Source organism: Elaeis guineensis, chromosome 9, assembly GCF_000442705.2.
Source record: "Elaeis guineensis isolate ETL-2024a chromosome 9, EG11, whole genome shotgun sequence".
NCBI lineage: Eukaryota > Viridiplantae > Streptophyta > Magnoliopsida > Arecales > Arecaceae > Elaeis > Elaeis guineensis.
In genome coordinates, this window is record NC_026001.2 from 1,557,919 (window position 1) to 1,572,368 (window position 14,450).

The 14,450-nt window shown below is 34.7% G+C and overlaps 1 long non-coding RNA gene across 1 annotated transcript; it reads right to left on the reverse strand.

Annotated features, from left to right (window-relative positions):
* Positions 1–9,766: 9,766 nt before the first annotated feature.
* LOC140851761 (uncharacterized) lies at positions 9,767–10,679 on the reverse strand. Its single transcript, XR_012134511.1, has 2 exons — positions 10,410–10,679; positions 9,767–10,317 (listed from the first exon to the last, which is right to left on the reverse strand). It is a non-coding gene; the product is annotated as an uncharacterized lncRNA (long non-coding RNA).
* Positions 10,680–14,450: the final 3,771 nt, after the last annotated feature.

Consider the following 14,450-nt stretch of genomic DNA (forward strand, 5'->3'; position numbering starts at 1 on the left):
AGATCAACTATCACCAACATCTACTACAAAGACTCATTGAGTCAATATTTATGTATAGTCAACCTCCAGCAGCCTCACTGCAAACAGCTATAGCACCGCATGTTAAAGGACTAGTCATACTACTGCAGTATCGAAAAAGTCACTAACGAGTGAGCAGATATCCATGTGACTTCTCGTGTTGATCACGTTCGATGCTAGTTATTCTCTAACAATCACCTGCACTTTCGCTCGTGTCACTACACCGCAGACTCGAGACTCATCTGTCCGAAAGAAGCGATCCGTGTATTGGTCTATCTGGATCAATCACCATCTCTATGATAATCCTATGATCAGGGATAATTTAGAAATTAACTATTAATGATACATATTTCAAATTCTCAACTCTTTGAGAATATGTATCATCATCTTGTTAATCTCTTGGATGATTCATGAATACATAAAATATAAATGATAATATAAATGCCCATTAAGTACAAACCATGTCCTAGTAATATAATATATGTCAGTCAAGATTAGCTTCTAGAGCATATATCCAATAATCTTTCACTTGTACTAAAGCCAATCTGTCATATACTAAGCTCTATCTTTACAAGACAGGCTTTAGTCTTTGACTAGCTAAGTGACTTACCAATGAGTTAACCACATCTCATATAGAGTTTGCTTTCTATACCTCTATATATTTCTACTTGAGGTAGTCACATATTCTTTTGCTCTATGTGCTTGAATATCTGGTGAGACCTAGGCTCCTTAGCAAGGGCTATGGTGCCATTATATTTACCGTATAATGTCATGGCATCTGATGGTATGACATCTAATTCTGCAACTAATATTAGAACCAGAATGCATCCTACACATCTACAGTGTACTCAGCTTCCATTAATCGATTGCTTGAAATCCTTCTAAGATATCGACATGATTACACAGGAACACACCCCATGATGTAGACATTCTACCATCAACATCAGACATAAAATCTGAATTGATGTATCCTCTCACTTCTAGCTTTGACTCTTCATCAAAATTAAGAACAAATCCTTAGTTCTTCTCAAGTACTTAAGGATATTTTCACAGCAATCCAACGTTCCTAGCTGGATATAATTGATATTCACTTGTGACACTCACGGTATTGACTATATCAGTTCAAGTACATTACATGGTATATATCTATGTCCAAGAGGGTAGCAGACTCCTCTCTGAGATTTTTATGCTGAATTCTTTCAGCATCTACTTTCTGTACTTTATCTGTGAAAATACAAGCATCCAATTGCATCTATCTCTATAGATCTTTATATTCTCAGAATATAGGATGCTTGCTTTATATCTTTCATGAAGAATTCTATATACAACTATATTTTAATCGATGTCAGTATTGGACATTCTTATTGACCCTTTTGGAGATTCATAATTTCTCATTTCTGATCAAACAATTTGATCATATCATCGAGATGAATGTTCCAACTCTAAGATTATTGCAGATTTTATGATCTCTTATTACAAGAAGTAAAATCTATAAGCTACTCTATAGAGAAATCTTCAAAAAATATCTAGTCGGAAAAGCTATTTTACATCCTTTTTTTGGAGTCGATATTTCACATCGCATCGTTGTAGGTTTTGAGATCATCTCTATGTTCCCTGTCTTCCATGAGAAATAATTTTTCTCTACATCCTCTATTAAGTATACTCAAGTACCTTTCGAGAGGATGGAAGATCCTACTGTATGTACGAGGTGGAGGAGAAATATTCGTATACTGGCTCATCATGAATAGATTCTTTGGGTCCTTTGGCTCGCTGCTCTTCAGAGACACTCTCTTCGAGCTTAACTTTTCTTCCAATGCTTCATCTTGGTTAAATAATTTTTCAAGAAGATAGCATGATTGGTCATAATCACATTATGATCCTTTCAGAAGAAAAGTAGTATCCCAAACTCTCTGAGGATATTCTTTGAAAGGAGCTTTATAGACATATCCTTTAACATATCCACCTACTACCCTTGACATATGTTGGACATCCTTGAATCTTGAAATAACCAAGATTCAGTTCTCACTATGCCATATCTCTACAGTATGGTAGGAACATATTTAGAGAGAATCCAATTTCATAGAAATAAAGTATGTCCCTAAAGAAACAAAAATAAATCAATGAAGTCCATCATGGATCGGATCATATCTCATATAGTCTCATGACTCTTTTTAATTATCTCGTTGAGCTGAGATGTACTAAGAGAGATCCAATATGAAACTATACCATTTTATGAGATAATCGAAAAAAAATTTTCTTTGATATTGCAACCTCAATCTGATCGAAGTATCTTTAAGAATTTTTTGATTTTCTTCTCTACTTTACATTTGAATTCTTCAAACTTTTCAAAAATTTAATATTTGTATCTCATATACTTACCCACGCCATGACTGATCATCGATAAAGATAATGAAGTAGAGACAACTTTCTTTGTTAGTAATCAAATAGGCTACACACATCAAATGGATACTAAGATAAGTATCTCAGTGATCCTTTTCCTCATCCCACAAGAGTAGCTGGATCATTTTTTCTCAAAGAGATGATGCACAAACTAGATATGACTCAACAGTCAATGAGCTCAAAAGCTCACATTTTTCTAGTTTATTAATCATTTCTTCTCCTATATGATTTAGCCTAAGGTTCACATATACTTAAGGTTTATCTCAACTCTGGATCTCTCAGATCCAATGATATTCACTACTTGCTCAATTAAGTTCACAGATGCATCACCAGGTAAATAATAGAGATTGTCTCTAAGAACTAAATCCAAACGATAATCACAAAGGATAGATATCCATGGCTACAGCAGCAACTCTTACCTTATTGTCAATTATAAGGATTACTTTCTTAGCCCTCTACCTTTCCATAGACTCTATACTAAAGTACATAAAAAATACTAGAGTCTAAACTCAACTAGAGAGAAAAGAAAATCATAAGGATAGTTTTGAGCAACTTCGACAAGCCTACTCAAGATGTGTCCTTATTTCTTTAGGCTCTCCAGGTATATACCTCTGAACTTTTCAAGGTTCTTTTGTTAACAACAGTTTGACCAATTCAGATAAGATACCAAAAAGGTTATTCATATGGTAGTTTATCATAAACTATCCATATAAATTAAAAAAAAGATTGCAGGATCAAATCCACAAGCAATTCCTTATGCATGAACATGTCGAGCCTTTTTAAGCTCCATAATATCATTGATCATTATCAAATAATGATCATAAACTGACTATCCATCACGCATCTTATGCACTGTGTGACTCTGATCACCTCATAATACTTGTAGATGAATCAATATGTCATTAGCAATATACATATGCTCATGCATATGTTAGAGTTTATCTAACATGGACTTCAACATATAGCACCTATCTTTATTGTCACTGTCTATCCACTTATCAAGTATAGCTCGTTGATTTTGGGTTGAACAGGCTGTTAACATTAGAATAACTTGATAGAGAATATTACTTAAATTTTTTAAAATTAAAAATAATTTTTAGATTTGTGAGCCAGTCTAAGTAATTGATTTTGATTAAACGGTTGATATCTAGAATTTGAGCTAGAAGGTTGGAAGCTGACACAATAAACAATAAAGAGTAAAGATTCTAGTTAGATATTTATACTTATTTTATAATTTGCTCTAGAGACTTTTAGATGCAAAAAGACTATCACTATTTTATCAAATCTCACACACTCTTCGGGTAGAGAAATGAAAATCCTAATGCGACAACTGAATTTCTAATGGGTACTACCATCCCATCAATATCGTGCACCTCACCTAATAGTTATTGATAATATGAACATCGATGCATAGATAACTATTTGTCCAAATACTTTTCTAAGTATATTACAGTGACTTGGTCTCTAATTTATGTTGGCTCATCTAACAGTTATTGCCCACACTCCTTAGTTAAATCAGACACACCATTCACAAGCAGGTGTAAAGCCATCATTGGATCCTTCACCTAACAATTATTGGATCCAACTCCATCTTTACCCTGGAGTAACTCTTTGCTAACAGAGTGGTTGCGTGTTCCCGATGCAACTGAACTACTATGACCAGTCGAGAATAATCAACGTCGGTAGTACGCCCGCACATCTACAATGATGGAAGACCATTAGACTTAATATTAATGGAAAGATTTTGAGTTTAGATCTTATCTAATCAGTCATCACATAATTGATCTAATTGACATGGGCTAAACCAAATCGCCAAGCAACCATATTTGAGATTCTTATCTTCCAAATTGGTCAGATAAGTGGAGATTGGTGGGATCCTCCGTTATTTTTCTTAGACACCAATAAATTGATCAGATCAACGAATGAAATTAATTAAATAACCATCTTTTAATTACTTGTCTTAGGCATCAATTGATTAATTGATCCAAATAGGTTAGCTTAGGTGAATCAGATTCGAGTCATAAAGTCGAATTAGATCCTTAGATTAATCGATTCTACATATGGATATTAATTGATTTAATCAACAATAATTATATGATTTTAAGCTCTATTGACCTAATCCTAATCAATATTTGATTTGATTTGATCAACTGTTAAATTGATTTTGATACATTAAGTACAAAATTATGTCCTAATAATATAATATGTGTCAGTCAAGATTGACTTATAGGGCATACATCCAACACAACGTTAATTCCAAGTGGTTATGGATAAAACTATATAACATTTAGTTCATTACACTATTTTATTCAGTTGAAATGAATATATATGATTGTTTGATTGTTGTTAATCTGTACAGTTTCAATGATGACCATATGGTGACCCGTGCTTTGATTGAAATCCTTAAGAGCAAGTATAACGATCCTTACTCTTCATAGAAAAAGATTCCAAAGAGGACACGAGATATGTGATTTCATGAGATTGAGGCAAGAATATTTTTAAGTTTATTAGGTGCCTTTATTTATTTTTATTTGATTTAAAATATCTATATATTTTATTGATATAGATTTTTTTTTTTGTAAAAAAAATTTCAATGGCATCCAGAGGATAAGCAGCATATCCGAAGGAATTGAGAGCGTCGTGGTTCAAATCGTCTTATCGATATTTTTAACGAGGCCTGTGAAAATTGTGATTGCAAGCTAGATTAGATTGGGAAGGGTGTATGGCAGGAGCTGTTGAAATATTGGGATAGTGATGAGTTCAAGGTCAGAAGTCAAAAGAACAAGAAGAATCACGCATTCGATTGCAGTGGATTGGGCTTTTCACTTCACACTAATGGTTCCATTAGCATTAATGACCATGTGATAAGATTGGTATTAGTTTATTCTTTGTGATGTATTTTTTTTATTTATTATTAATGCATATACATTCTTTATCCGCTTCATACTGTTAATTATATAATTTTTTTTTAAAGTTGCTAATATTGTTTGTGTTCTAAAATTCAGATGCAGAAGTTGAATCAGATACCTACATTGGATGAGTTCTTCAGACACATCCATCAAGAAAAAAAGGATGGTAATCAATGGGTGAATAAGAGGGCAGAGATAGCATATGTAAGTATTCAAAAAACTCTACTTGAATTTATATATTTATACTATTTGTACATTTTATAACTCATTGTATCTAATATCTTTCGCAGACTAATTTTATACAAAAGTGGCAAGAAGTGCAATCAAGTTAGAGCTCGACTTGGGAGGATGGTGCAGAATCATCACAGCAGCAGCCTCATCCATCCATGATGCATGTATGAAAAAAGATAGTTGGAGTGAACAAGAGGCAAATTTATGGACTCAGATCACAGGCTAGCTTGATAACAGACTCCTCATCTTCTGACTGCATATCCTCATAAGTCCTTGAGTGGATTCAGGAGTGAGAGAAGATTTATGATATGTTTGAGACTGTATCTGCTCGAAATGAGGAGTTAGCTACTTAAAACAGTCAATTAGCAGCTCATAACAATGAATTAGCCATCCAAAACAGTAACTTATCTGCTCGTGTTTTCCATACGGAGAAGTTCATGCATCTTATGATGGAGAAGATGCAAGTCAATCCATCTATCTTAGCGCAACCTTCATCTATAGTTCCAGCGCCGCCTCCAGCTGCTACCCCTTCAAATGATGATGATTATGATGATGATTAGAAGGAGGAAGATGATCATTTATGATTTTTTTTTTTGCTATGATTGGGATGATGATGCATATCATACTTTTTTTTTCTGTTATAGACTTGAGTATAATGAGGATGATGATACTTGTGGATACTTTTTTTTTTGTTATGAACTTGGATACGATGAGGATGATGATATTTGTGAAACTTTTATTTATGAACTTGGATATATGAGAAGGATGATGTTTGTGATGATTATAATTTTTTATTAGGATTAATATGCTATATTCATGAATATGAATTTGTTGCTATATGGATTATTTATATATGATCAGGTGTATATATAAAAAAAGATATTTTAGATTCTTTTTAATGATCAGATTTACATATTGCAATGAAATATTTTTTTCAGAAATATATTTTGTGAGGGATTATTTTTCCTCGAAAAGTTATTTTGCGAGGAATTATCCCCTTGAAAAATTATTTAGTGAGGGATAATTTCTTTGAAAATATAGAAAAGTCACTTAAAAATTCGAACAATCCCTCAAAAATTATTTGCCAAGGAAAAATTCCTCCACAAAATTTTTTGGGCAATTATTCCATGAAAATTTCCTTAGAAACTTAATTCTAAGAAAAATATCCCTCGAAAAATTCCTCGAAAAGAGATTTTTTTTTCTTTGGGTGAAAATTTTTTTGAGAAATAATCTCTCAAAAATTTTCTCGAAAAATTGATTTGCGAGAAAAAAGTTCAACCAAAAATTCCTCGATAACACTATCCTCATAAAATCTTTCAAAAGGTTTCCCTAGGAACATCCCTTGAAAAAGCCGTTAGCGGATTTCTCTTGGAAAATCTCTTAGAAAGATTCTCTCGGAAGATCCCTCAAAAAGCTTCCCTTGAAAAATCCCTCGAAAAGCTTCTCTCAAAAAATTTTCCTCAAAAAATTTCTCGAAAAGTTTCCTTTGGAGAAATTTCCTCGAAAAATCCATTGGAAGTTTTCAAGAAAAAAAATTCTATCGAAAAATCCCTCGAAAAATAAATTCCCTTGGAAATATCCCTCTAAAAAAATTTTTTTGAGAAGGATTTTTTGGACAACCTTATTTTTTTTGGAAATCTATTGGAAATACAAATTTCTGACGGATTTTTTTTCTCTTGAAAAATCCCTCACAAATGGCCCTTTTTTTTTGGTAGTGTATCCATATTGAAAGCAACATACGAAAATCCGATAATAGTCTAAAATATAATTTTTGAAAATTTATATAGAAACCGATTTAACTGAGAATTTGGATCACCAATCTAACTTACATAAAATATATAATATAAAATATTAAAAAATATTTTATATTAAATACCATTATTTATTAATCATATCATAAATAAAAGGAGTCATAAATTATTTACTTTTCAAAGATTTTAGAAAAAAAAGATAATTAAATAAAATATGTCATAATATATTTAAAATTAAAATATTTTATAATATAAAAAATTTTAAATAAGTATAATAAATCATGATTTCATATTAGAGATTAATGTTGTCATCGTGGCAAAGTATGTAGTAGACAAATATCCAATAAATTTTAGATTCGATCCCTCTATAATTTATAAGATCTCCATTTCAATCCAGTCAAAATGAAGACAAATAGAGATGGCACAGTCATAATTCATAATACAAATATTTTATTTTAATGAATTATCTATAAAAATTTTAAAATCTTTTGTCATAAAAAAAATCATTATGAATACTTATCTTTAATGACTATTTTCATTTCATCACTAATCATATCATTTTATTGTGACCAAAAAAATTTTTTAAAAAAAAATTTAGCAATAAAATTAAATCCTCATTGAAACTTATTTTTAATCATTAATTTATTTTCAAATCATTATTTTTCAACTCTTGAACGATCTTTTCTTAATCTTTTATCATAAACATAATCGTCAACAACATTTATCTTTCATAATTATTTATATTTTATTATTAAATATAATATTTTTTCCTAATGATTTTATATTTTATTTATTAGAATTTTTAACCATGGCCATCCATAATAAAATATTTATGATTATTAAAAATTTAATAATAAAAATAAACATGGTCAATATTCTTATCATTAAAAATCTAAATTTTTATAGTGATCGTTGCGGCGGCACATGTTGCATTACCACAAGCATGGTTTCCATTTTTTAACAGTCAAGTAGAGATTTCTTGAGGGGGACAAGATAACAAGCCAGAGATTATCGATGAGCCATATATGTCCAACGATTGGGATGGAGGATAACTAGATGGATAGTCGCCTGCAATATCGATCTAGGATCCTCTATTGAGGTTTACAAAGTAAGAGACTTGGAGCCTCCACCGGATTTAGTAAACCATGTAGAGTGAGAGTAGAGAGAGAAAAGAAGAAAGGAGAGAATAGGGGGAAGAGGGAATAAAACTAAAAGAGGAAGATGGCCCGTGTTTCATCTAGGTGGAAGAAACTTGAAATGCAGATGACGGTGAAAAAGAATCCACCCTGACTCGGCCTGTGATGGAGGCCTTGATAGTAATATTGGCCATGGTGGTCAGCAATAAAGAAAGGATCAAGGGAACTATCGCTAGATCGGCTCAAAACAAGCAGAAGGATGGTACTGCCCAGCTTATCAACCGACGAAGACTCTAACTTTGGTTATGGGAGTGGCTGAGAGCTCGATTAGAGCTCCGGTAGGAGCCTTGGCCCCAAATCATAGTAGATCGTGTGGAAGAAAAATCAAACAAAAAAGCAAGAAAGAGGAACATGGAACAGAGCAGCCGATTCTTTAACGAAATTCGGTGATGAATCATTTCAATCCAGTTGGTAGTGGTAGGGCTTAGGACCAACAAAGGGAGAAGAAGAAAGAGCAACGGTTCTTACCTCGACTCCAATGACGATCTGATCTCCTCTCCCTCTCTCTTCTGGTGGACTATGCTTGAGAGGAAAATAGGGAAGAAATCACTAGCGTTTTTGGCAGTGAAACAAGAAGCCCGTAAGATAGCACCACACCCAACCCCATCGAGACTAACCGCTACTCTCGTGGAGCTCCGTCCTAATCTGAGCAAACAAAATTTTGGCTCATATGTTTGCAATTAAGCATCTAATCCTGTCTAATTAATTAACTTTGCTCGAACGAACTTGAACTGGCCTTCTCAGATTAAGAAGTTCTGGAATTAGTTCGCGTTTGAGTTTAGATTGTCAGATTCATTATGAGGTTAGTTAAAACTCAGCCAGGATATTTTCCTTCTTCCTTTTTTTTTTTTTTTTTTGGTTGGGGGGTGTGGTGGGTGGGGAGGACATGTTATTCTTTATACGAACCGAATCATAATGAGTTGCAATCTTTTTCTCTTTATCTTTACCGGGGGATTAATTTTCCGGTCCAATCACAATGAGTTGCATCGTAGCTGTATCCTTGGCGCGGAAGAAGGGTTCACCTTCGATTGACATCGTAGCTGTTTCCGCTCACTTTACGAGCTGTGAGGCTGATGGAGACGGCAGTCGGAGCGTATTGACAGGTGTGCGACGGGTGATCCGACGGTGACTTCGCACGAAGGAACGTGAGTCCTTCTTTCGCGCGAAGGATGCAACCGCGATCCGTAGCTTCCCCGTAAACAAATAGCACTAGCGTCGCGAACTTGTATACATTCAGGACGAGCGAGCAGAGACAACAAACTTCAGGAATCGAAGAGCCTTATTTATTCGCCAATACCAGGTATACAAGGTAAACATAGATCCATACTGTGGTATCTCGTGCAATACATGATGGCTCAAGGTATTATATATATGATGGTAGCGGGAGGCGCGGCAGTCGAATTAAATAGCTAATTGGATCCGACGACAACTTCGTTCCAGACTAGCTCACGCCCGCCGTTAACGTTGGTGGTTCGGTCTACCACCATAGCCAACCCCAAGACGGCGAGGATCGCCTCCGTAGCAGGCACCGACGTTGCCGCCTCCAGTTGCGCCACCACGGTAGACCGCGCCGATGTTGCCGTCGCCGCCTCCCGCGCTGGGATCGTAGAATGCGCCAAGGTTGTTGCTGCCCCAGACATCATAGCCATCATAGGTCGCGCCCTTGTTGTGGCCGCCTGATGCACCGTTCCCGTAGGCGGCGCCGGTGTTGTACCCACCTCTGGAGCCGTGCGAAAAGCTCGCACCGGTGTTGCAGCTGCCACCCCCACGGTCATATATGGCGCCGATGTTGTCCATCCAGTACGTATCCGTCTGTCGACAAAGAACAAATGCACAAGTTAGGAATATTAATTAATTTGCAGCTCGATCTTATCGTGAAAGAGACGACGCGCGGATGGGCTAACCATCTTTTCTTTTCTGATCGAGGTTGCAGGAAGTTGTGTATCTCCGAGTGGAGGAATGCCAGTGAGGTTGCACCCGGGTTTTGGCTCTAAATTTATGCACGCTTGTTAGAGCTCCTTCTCATTATCGAATATTACCCCACGTTCATGTCCGTCATCTTATGTTCCTTTTCTTTCAAAGATTTGTTTTGTTCGAACTTTTAGATCTTGCTTGGATCTCCCTACAGTTTATCAGCCTGATATGCTCTCGCAGGCCGGTGGAAAGTGTCGAGGAAAGGAAGACCGGGAATAAAAGACGTGTGGTCGGTCGGAAAGACCTAAATCCGGATCAATCCCAAGGCTCAGGACAAGGTTTCAAGTGCTAGACTGTGACGAAAAGAATAAGTGGTTTCAAGTGGAATCGATTATTAAACAGAAATTTAAAATATATGTATAAAAAGCTGATGGGTTCGTCAAACGGATGTCGTTTTTTTTTACCAACTAATACATAAATTGCCATAAGAAAATTATTATGCATAAAAATGAAAGATATGAGCTAAACATCAAAATGATAAGCGCCACGTATAATGTGCGAAGATATGAATCAAATGAATATAATTAATATATAAATAAATCCAGATGGGCCACCCTCCCTCTTCATCAAAAATAAGGGAATGCTGATTCTCTTTTTTTTTTTTTCTGAATAGAGTCCTATGCTACTGGCCACGACGAAAGTGGTGGATAAGATTCCTAAATAGTTGATACCAACGAAACTGGTGGATGAGATTCCTAAATAATTATCGATGCCACCATGCAACTTTTCTCTCTGCCCTCAAATGATCTTATCTTTCTAAAAGAGATTCACGTTACCACAAATTTTCTGCTTTCCTTAGCATTCTTGTCAGATCATTGAACAAGTTGCAAAATAGGTGGATAAGATTCCCCTTCTTAAGAGGGTGCCAGCAAGCCAAGCTCGTTCATCTTTATAGAATATATTCTAAACCCTCATTAAAATGAGGGTTTGAAGTATTGCGATAAAAAGGTAAAGAGCCTCATGTTTATCTAGATGGAGTAGTACAAATATGACCAAATTGTGCATGTCGTCATGAAGATGAGTAAGAAATGTCCTAAATTTTTTTTCTTTTGTTTTGGGGCTCTTGTAACTCATTCTGAAATTACAAAGCATAATTAAAATAATTTTTTTTGATAAAAAAACATAATTAAAATAAATTGATAATGGATTTTTTTTGGATGCAAATAGTGGGTTTGAGCATTATTGGACTTGCAGGAAAGATCTCAGCAAGAGAGAAAAATCGATATTCATCAGCCTGGTATTCATCAGGGGTTATGATTGCCATACAATATTTTCGTTATGGTAGGAATCTTTGGATTCTATATAAATAGCCAGCCAAATTAAAGGTTTGTGGGCATATGTTTTTGAGATTTGAAAATTTTGAATGCAAGGATTTTATTGCGCATGATCTCACAATATTACATCACCGATCCCATTGTTTTAACTTTTGGAACATTATAATCCAAACTCAAGGATCTTCAAATCTAGAACAATTAAATAGGACTCCAGATTAGATCACGTACTGAACCACTAACGTATAACTGAATGATCCAAACCAGCCCACAGGGATCCAACTCAATAACTTGATCGAGCCCTTCAATGAATTAATAATCCGGCTCATTAAGATTATATTTTAATGAAAACACAAAAGCTGAAGGGATTAGTAGGCTTTTTGAAAAGCATTCTCTTTATATATATATATATATATTTATGTGTGTGTGTCTATATATATATATATATATGTGTGTGTGTGTGTGTGTGTGTGTAAAATTTTGCCTACTCCAGAGTGTGTGGCTTCAAAACCAATTGAGAGACGCACTGGTTGGAGAAGAAATAAAATACCTAAAAAAAAATTCCTAAGCGTTGGCTTGGAGCCTACAGTCAAGAAATATTGGTAATTTGAAATAAATAAATAAAGTTTGTAAACTGGCTGCATAAATAGTCTAATGCCTTGCCCACATATTTGATTAGGAATAGTTAGACTCTAAAATAAGAATAGGAACGAATGATTTCCATTTCAACTATTTGCTTGTGAAAAATTTTGTTCTCATTCCAATTTTAAGGAAAAATTAGAATATGCCCCAATCTTTTAAAAGCTAATCTCTAATTTCTCCTAGTATTCAAATCCTATTTTGATACCAATTTGATTCCAATTTGAACTACAAATCAAAAGCATCGAGGGATATAGCCATTCCGATCATCATTTCTATCTATTCTAATTTTAATTCCACATCTAATTTTAATTACAAACCAAATGCATCCTGAAAATAGATAGATCTCTGAGTGTTGAGGTGATCGGCCAGCCAAATTATACACTCTTCATTGCCGCTCGTGTTTCAGATCTTGGTCTGTTCAGAAAATAATCGGATAGCAACCATGTGGCTTTTACTCCCACAGCTGGCGTGGCCTGGCCGTAAATTTACACATAAATAATTGTTTCGATCATGGTTTAGATATGATCGAATAATACTGTCATGTCATTACCCTCTGTCTTTGTTGTTAAAATCATCACTAGCGTTAAGCTAACAACGGAACATGTGGATAAGATTTCAGTTCTTATTTTTCACGGGTTTGTGTGCGTGAGAGAGAGAGAGTAATCCCTTGATAATCAATGCCACAATTTTATTGCTTTCTCTACTGTTGTTGTTATTGTTTGTAATGCTAAACAAGTAGCTAAAGGGGTGGATAAATTTCTAAGAGGGTGCCAACGTGGAAAGATTGTCAAATCTTTCTAATTAATTCATACAAGAGCCTAGTGTCAGTTCCTAAATATATAGTGAATACCATAATTTTATTGCTTTTGCAATTGTTGGATTATCATTATTAACAATAAGTTAGTGATATCTCAAAAAAAATAATAAGTTAATGATATGACTGGACTAAAATGGTTAGGAAAAATGAGTGGATTAAATTCTAGTAAGATCAGAACAACTACACCGCCCCGCCACCACACCCCCGCAACAACCAAAAAAAAAAAAAAAAGGAAAAACCTACTGTATAGAAGGGATTAAATCTAAAATATTAACTATGTAGGATTTGAAGTCAGATAAAGAATTTAGAATGATGATTTTCGATACAATGACTAGCCTCTACCATTGAGATTTAAAGAACTTAGCAAGTCCATGACACTGGAATATCAGCGTGGTCCTATGGCATTCTAGTAACGTTTTTGCTGTTACCGATTGAGTCAAATTTCATATCCACCACCTTCCAATCTTCCAGGGAAACAACATATAATCATCACTCAAATCCTACTATTAGAGCTGTAATACCTGCAACCTCGAAGAGGATCAGGGTTGTATCTTTTGCATGAATCCACCATTGGATCATCCATGGATCACTTTGAGATCTGTGCAGATGGATGAATGATAAATTTCTGAGTGCTTTGATATCTGTGTGGCGCGTGATCTGATGGTGATGTGTGCAAAGGAAGGTGAATACTGTTTTTGCTAAAGATACAACCGTTGATGAGATGAGATTCCAAGATCTAGAAGTAGTGGACTTCCCAAAAAAAAATGCCACGAACGACTTCTTGGTTCTATTTTGCTGTTAGGTGGGCCGCTATTCTTGGTTTCTTCATTGTGGGCCTTATGGCCTAATTATTTTTTTATGCTTTTCAAAGGAGTAATTCTTTGTGCACCACATGTGGTGCAGCAAAAATGCATCATCCCATCTTATTAGACCATGTAGCTTTTCAACTTGCATTTAATGCTTGTAGTTCTTTTTTTTTCGTTTGAAATTTTAAATGATGAAAATACCTCTCATTTTTAAAAAAAATATGGCATTCTGTGGGCATATTGTGCAGTCAAATTATGATTACTTTCCGTTGGGCAGAAAGTCATAATTTTTTTCCAAAATCATAAAGAAAAAAGAATATTTTCGTCATTAAAAATTTATAAAATTATAAATGATGAAAATGCCCCTCTCTTTTTTATGACATCCTATGGCCAAGTTATGACTTGCTGTCGTGCATGAAATCATAATTTGACCAT